We start from the raw sequence: 7702 nt of genomic DNA, 5'->3' as shown, positions 1-7702 counted from the left end.
TCATATTTTACTTAAACACTTTCTTTGGATTTTTAACACCTTTTAAAATTTTTTGCCTAGAGAAGGCAGCATACTCTATTTTAGGCACAACCATAATCTTGTGTTCCTATTTACTGTAAATTGTAATTAGTCAGTTATGAAAAGTGTGTAGCCAGGGAAATAATTATAAACTGTAAACTCACAATGAGCCAAATCTCATTCAGCAGGGGTAGGTGAGTGAGCAGAAATGACTGCCTGGAAAGGCAGAAGGATGAATTCTATCTTCCAGAACTTCAAGGTTTCAGAGTAACTATAGTGTATCTATGGGACTGACAGTGGCGGATAACTGTGAAACAATATTTCCCGGTCTCCCAACTTACACATCACTCTTTTAACCCTGAATACAAACATTTTTATCTTGACATATTGCCCCCCTAAAAAACTGTGAATGTGGAGAGATTAACTTGAAATTTCCTTTATTTCAAGCATTCTAGTCTTCGAGATAAAATCTTACAAAAAAATTTCACAATTATCTAGAGAATTCTGCTGCTTTTTCCCATTTACACTTTACCGTCTTTGAAAGCCACTCATTTTGATTTTTATTTCTTTCCCATGATAACTATCCTATGTGATGTTCATTTCCATTAGGTTCTTTTTACCTAACGAGAGATTTTATTTTAATATTTTAATGCAAAGAGATAAACATGACTGGTAAAAGAAAGTGAGAAGAAATATTGGGGTAATGTAGATGCCTTTCATACTCTGCCATATAAGTACCTATTTTGTATGTTTCTGATATAAGTCTAGTGAAAGTGCAAAATGCCATACTTGAACCAGCATGAGATGTACACTATCTATGGGAAAATAAGCCATTTACATCTTTATTGCTAATTAGTCCCGGCCCCACTGTCCTTTACCAGGAAAACGTCTTGCTGCTGTCAACATACCTTTAACAAGTAGAGGGCTCCCTCCTGTGGGCAAGTAGCTGAAACAGTATCCATGGCAACAGACAACTCCAAACTTGGCTATCAAACACTGGCTGAGAAATCCCATGATATTAGAAAAAGAAGATGAGAAATGGAAAAGAACCTAGAAAAGTGAGAAGTGAACTTAAAAAATAATGGTGATGGAGACTTTTTTTAAAAAAGCAATTGAATAGTTGCTAGAATGAAGGAGGAAATGGACCAGGAATGGATATAGTAATTAGATAATGGAAAGGGAATGAAAGAGGAGGTGATTGGAGAAGTAACATATTAACATAGGCACATGCTGAACTCTATAACCATGAAACATTTAGTCATCTAAATGTATGATAGTAAAAATTTAGAAATGTGAAAAAAGTGATTGTTAGTGCAATGAACACGTTAAATATTGAAATAATTATTAGCATTTGTATAATGTTTTTCTGATATTGACCACCCTATCATATTATTCTCACATATATTCAAAAGAACAAAACATCCACATTTTACTGACGATGATAACGTTGAGGTACTAACACTAATAACAGTTTCTAATCTAAAAATGTCATAACAAGTGATAACTATTCTATTACTACATGGGTGAGACAATATTCTAAAAAAAATTTGTGAATTATCTATTTAACAATGTATTAATATATAGCAAGTAAAAAAGCCATTAAAAAGGAGGGCGTTTGGCATATTTAACATTCAGCAAGGAGGTCTGTGACTAGGGGAAAAGACCGAATGTGTAGCAGGAAAATGAGGTTAGATAAATAACAAGGGCTAAAATAAGTAGGACTTTAATAAGTTATTGTAAGGTCACTGCTTTACTCTGAGCAAGTATAAAGTCTTTGAAGCACTGAATGAAGAGTAGCGACATGATACAATGTGTCTTTTTAAAAAGCATCTTTCCCCTGCATATGGCAAATAGATTGTAGATAACAAATATGAAAACAATGGGACCAAATAGAAGAATAATGAAAAAAATACCAATGAATGTTGATGGTGGTTTGAATATGAGAGATTGTGGTGTGAATGGAGAGGGTCATTTTGTACTTGTATTTTGAAGGAATATACAACAGAATTTGCCCACGAATTAAATGTAGAATATGAGAAGAAGAGCATAAACAAGAATGACTTCAAAATTCTGAGTACAAGGTCCTTGAAAAATGGAGTCGTCATTTAATAAGATGGAATAGACACTAGAAAAAGCAAGTTTAAGAAAATAAATGGTTTATATTTAACATATTAATGACTTTATTGGACATCTACTTAATATGGGATTTTCAGAAATCAAAGCTTGAAGCAAAAGTTTACGTGTAAATGTGCTGTTCGAAAGTGCAATCATTGAGAAGCAAGTGTGAAGGAAAGGGGAAATAAGGTAGGAAAGGAACAAGAACAAATATTGGTGCATAACTGGGTTATCTGATTCTTGGGTCAAGCTCCTATCAATAACTCAAACTCACAGGATTTCCAAGAGGTCATATAATACAAAGCACTGCAAAGGAGAGGTCCAGGAGGAAGAAGGGATATGAATTTCTCCACCAATTCTTTTTCTGCAATCACAGATTAACCTCAAGAGTAGTAACTACTCGATACCTCCAAATTTTGTATTTATGCGCAATAAGAATATAGTATATGCTTCAGAAATAGTAGAGAAGCCGTGGGATGGGAAATAAGGCATAGCATTAAGGGCAAGTTGTAAAGCACTGTCTGGCTGTTCTCATAGTGAGTTTGTTGCCTCAGCCATTGACTGGATTAAAATCAGACTAACTTGGTGTATTAGTCTGTTCTCACACTGTTATAAAGAAATACTGGAGACTGGGTAATTTATAAAGAAAAGAGTCATGATTGACTCACACATTTGCAGGCTATATAGGAAGAATAGTGGATTTTGCTTCTGGGAAGGACTCAGACAGTTTCCAATTATGTTGGAAAGCAAAGGGGAGTTAGGAGCTTCACCTGACTGCTACAGGAAGAAGAGAGAGAAGGGGCAGGTGCTACACACTTTTAAGCAACCAGATATCATGAGAACTCACTATTGTGATGATAACACTAAGTGGGGGTGGTGTTAAATCATGAGAACCCACCTCCATGATCAAATCACCTCCCACTGGGCCCCAACTTCAGCACTGAGGTTACATTTCAACATGAGATTTGGGCGGGGACACAGAGGCAAACCATCATTCCACACCTGGCACCTCTGAAATCTCAAGACCTTCTCACATTTCAGAATACAATCATGCCTTCCCAACAGTCCACCAAAGTCTTAACTCATTCTAGCATTAACTCAACAGTCCACAGTCTGAAGTCTCATCTAAGACAAGGCTAGTCTGTTCCACTTATGAGCCTGTAAAATAAAAAACGAGTTAGTTACTTCCAAGATACCTTAGAGGTAAAGGCATTGAGTAATTACTCCCAATCCAAAAGGGAGAAATCTGCCAATTAAAGGAGCTACAGGTCCCATGCATATCTGAAACCCAACAGGACAGTCATTAACTCTTAATGCTCCAAAATAATCTCCTTTGACCCCATGTCTCACCATGTCATACAAGTGCAAGGGGTGGGCTCCCAAAGCCTTGGGCAGTTTTATCCTTGTAGCTTTGACAATTTCAGCCCCCACAGTTTCTTTCAGGGCTGGCATTGAGTGCTTGCTGCTTTTTCAGGTGCAGGGTGCAGGCTGTTGGTGGATCTACTATTCTGGGGTCTGGAGGATGGTGCTCCACTTCTCACAGTTCCACTAGGAAGTGCACCAGTGGGGACTCTGAATAGGAGATCTAACTCCAGATATCCCCTCTGCACTGCCCTGGTAGAGATTCCACGAGGGCTCTGCCCTGAAGCAGGCTTCTGCCTGGACATTAGGCATTTCCATATATCCTCTGAAATCTAGGTGGAGTCTTTCAAACCTCGACTCTTGCATTCTGTGCACCCACAGGCTTAACACAACATGGAGGCCACCAAGACTTATAGCTTGTGCCTCTGAAGCAGTGGCCTGAGCAGTACCTTGTCCCCTTTTACCTATGGCTGGAGGTTGAGTGGTTGGGAAGCAGAGAGCATCCCAAGGCTGCACAGGGCAGTGGGGTCATGAGTCTGGCCCACAAAATCATTGTCTTTCTAGGCTTCATGGCCTGTAATTGGAGGGACTGCCACAAAGGTCTCTGAAATGCCTTTGAGGTCTTTCCCTATTGTCTTTGCTATTAGGACTTGACTCCTCTTTACTTATGCAAATTTCTGCAACCTGTTTGAATTCCACCACTGAAAATGGGCTTTTCTTTTCTATGAAATGGACAGGCTGCAAACCTTTACCCTCTGCTTCTCTTTTAAATATAAGTTCTAGTTTCAGATCATTTATTTACTCATGTATGTGAGCATAGATTGTTAGAAGCAGCCAGTGCACATCTTGAGTGCTTGGCTACTCAGAAATTTCTCTCACCAGATACTCTAAATCACCACTCTCAAGTTCAAATTCTCTTATCCCTAGAGTAGGGGCAAAATGCAGTCAGGCTCTTTGCTAAAGCATAGCAGAAGTGACTTTTACTTCAGTTCCCAATAAATTCCTTATTTCCACCTGAGACCTCCTCAGTCTGGATTTCACTGTCCATAACACTATCAGCATGTTGGTCACAACCATTCAACAAGTCTCTAGGAAGTTCCAATCTTTCCCTCATATCTTCTTCTGAGACCTCCAATTGGGTCTCATAAGAACTCAGTATTGTGATGACAGCACCTAGGGGGAATGGTGTTAAACCATAAGAAACTGTTCTTCTGATCCAATGATCTCCCACCAGGCCCCACATACAGCATTGGAAATTACATTTCAACATGAGATTTGGGTGGGGACAGAGTTTCAAACCACATTATCTGATAACTAATGTGAAAGTGTAGAGACAATTGACCAAGGGCTCTGGGTAAAGTTAAGGCTGGCATCACATGAGATGTCTCCATGTGAGACATTAGCGGTATCAGTGCAATATTCAAATGTAGATAACAAACATGCAGTTAAAAGTATGAACCTGGGAAAATAGGACACCATAGATATATTCAAAAAATATTCCACGAATGTAAATTTTGATGTATTTCACTACATCATATCAATCATTTATGGCTAATAGAGTAAGAAAAAGAAAAAGAAAAATATTTGTAACAGATAATGTAAAGTTTTAATTACCTTAATTTATAAAGAAGTCATATGAGTTAATTGAAAATGGCAAATACCTTCAATAGGAGAAAAAAAAATTAAAAATAGAAAAGGATAATTTACATTTAAAAAAATCCAGTGGGCCATGCCCACTCGGCCCTGCCCCCCCTCACCCTCCGCTCTCACGGGTCTACCTCAGAGTGTGGCACCTCTCGCGCCAGTGCGAGCCTGAGCTGGCGCGGACTCCAGGAGGCTCGCAGAAGGGGAGGGCCCGGCGATGCGAGAGCTGAGCATCGCCAGGGCGGGAGGCAGGGTGCAGCCTCTTCGTCCGCAGCACCAACTGTCGTGTGGTGAGACCTCTGATGAAAGAAAAGATATTGTCCGGGGTTAAGAGTAGTTTCCACCACTTGTACTTTGGCATGTCGACATTTGCACATAAAAGAAAAAGGCAAGCCATTTATGCTGAATCCAAGAACAAACAAGGGAATGGCATTTACTTTACAAGAACGACACATGCTTGGTCTTCAAGGGCTTCTATCTCCCAAAATACAGACGCAAGATATTCAAGCCTTAGGATTCCACAGAAACTTGAAAAAAATGACTAGCCCTTTGGAAACATATATCTACATAATGGAAATACAAGAAAGAAATGAGAAATTGTTTTATCGAATACTTCAAGATGACACTGAGAGTTTAATGCCAATTGTATATACACCAACAGTTGGTCTTGTCTGCTCCCAGTATGGACACATCTTTAGAAGACCTAAGGGATTATTTATGTCGATCTCAGACAGAGGTCATATTAGATCAATTGTGGATAAGTGGCCAGAAAATCATGTTAAGATTGTTTTAGTGACTGATGGAGAGAGAATTCTGGGTCTTGGAGAGCTGGGTGTCTATGAAATGGGAATTCCAGTAGGAAAAATGTGTTTGTATACAGTTTGTGCCTGAATATGGCCTGATAGATGCCTACCGGTGTGTATTGATGTGGGAACTGATAATATCGCACTCTTAAAAGACACATTTTACATAGGCTTGTACCAGAAACAAGATCTCACACAACAACAGTATGATGACCTGATTGATGAGTTTATGGAAGCTATTACTGACAGATATGGCTGGAACACACTCATTCAATTTGAAGATTTTGGAAATCATAATGCATTCAGGTTCTTGAAAAAACATCAGTAAAAATACTGCACTTTCAATGATGATATTCAAGGGACAGCTGCAGTAGCTCTAGCAGATCTTCTTGCAACACAAAAAGTTATTAATAAACCAGTCTCCGAACGCAAAATCTTATTCCTTGGAACAGGAGAGACTACTCCTGGAATTGCAAATCTTAAAAAAGTATGTCTATGGTAGAAAATGGCCTGTCAGAAGAAGAGATACAAAAGAAAATCTGGATGTTTGACAAGTATGGTTTATTAGTTAAGGGGCGGAAAGCAAAAATAGATAGTTATCAGGAACCATTTACTTACCCAGTCCCAGAGAGCATACCTGATACTTTTGAAGATGTGGTGAATACAATGAGGACTTCAACTACAATTGGAGTTGCAGGTGCTGGCCATCTTTTCACTCCTGATGTAATCAGGGCCATGACCCCTATCAATGAAAGGCCTGTAATATTTGCATTAAGTAATCCTACAGCACAGGCAGAGTGCACGGCCAAAGAAGCATATACACTTACAGAGGGCAAGTGTTTGTTTGCCAGTGGCAGTCCATTTGGGCCAGTGAAACTCACAGATGGGAGAATCTTTACACCAGATCAAGGAAACAATGTATATATTTTTCCAGGTGCGTCTTTAGCTGTTATTCTCTGTAACACCCAGCATATTAGTGACAATGTTTTCCTAGAAGCTGCAAAGGCATTGACAAGCCAAATGACGGATGAAAAGTTAGCCCAAGGGAGACTTTACCCACCACTTGCTAATATTCAGAAAGTTTCTATTAACATTGCTATTAAAGTTACAGAATACCTATATGCTAACAAAATGGCTTTCCAATACCCAGAACCTGAAGATAAGGCCAAATATGTTAAAGAAAGAATATGACGGAGTGAATATGATTCCCTGCTGCCAGATGTGTATGAATGGCCGGAACCTGCTTCAAGCCCTCCTGTGATAACAGAATAGAAGCACTCCCCTGACAAATACTTCCTGTACTGCGGGGAACCCCTGTTTTTCAGACAAGAAGAGATAATGTCCTCAGTTTTATGGTGTTTTCTGTATTTTGTTCTCCTGACCACTTTGGTTAACATATTTTTTCCACGTGTCTCCACATCTGTTGGGGTAGACCTGTTGACGGATTGCCGACCAGCACCCTACAATCAGTTAATTGTGATGCTTTAATTCTAACATAAATACCATACCACATCCAGGAGACAGGAAAAGTTTGTTTGTTGATGTCTTCACTTGTACTCTAATTCAGACTTGCCGAAGTACTTGCTATTTACTATTATGGATACTAATCTTCTCTCACCTAGTTCTTTTAGAGCTACTAAAATAGAAATTTACTTTTATGTATAGAAGTACAGAATTTGGGAAAGAAACTAAATTTTCACCAAATTACAAGGAAAAATGGTCAGTATCTAAAAATGTTCTTCTATGTCTTGCTTCATCTT

General features: G+C 38.9%; 1 pseudogene across 1 annotated transcript; it reads left to right on the top strand.

Moving 5' to 3' along the window:
* The first annotated feature begins 1456 nt into the window (after nt 1-1456).
* On the top strand, nt 1457-7275 carry LOC105554247 (annotated as a pseudogene). Its single transcript, XR_001008293.1, has 2 exons — nt 1457-1470; nt 5472-7275. The product of XR_001008293.1 is annotated as an NAD-dependent malic enzyme, mitochondrial pseudogene (transcript).
* Nucleotides 7276-7702: the final 427 nt, after the last annotated feature.

The sequence above is a fragment of the Mandrillus leucophaeus genome, unplaced genomic scaffold (assembly GCF_000951045.1).
Source record: "Mandrillus leucophaeus isolate KB7577 unplaced genomic scaffold, Mleu.le_1.0 Scaffold635, whole genome shotgun sequence".
Classification (NCBI taxonomy): Eukaryota; Metazoa; Chordata; class Mammalia; order Primates; family Cercopithecidae; genus Mandrillus; species Mandrillus leucophaeus.
The sequence above is the reverse complement of the archived record's forward strand: the minus strand, read 5'-3'. Positions and strand labels throughout refer to the sequence as shown.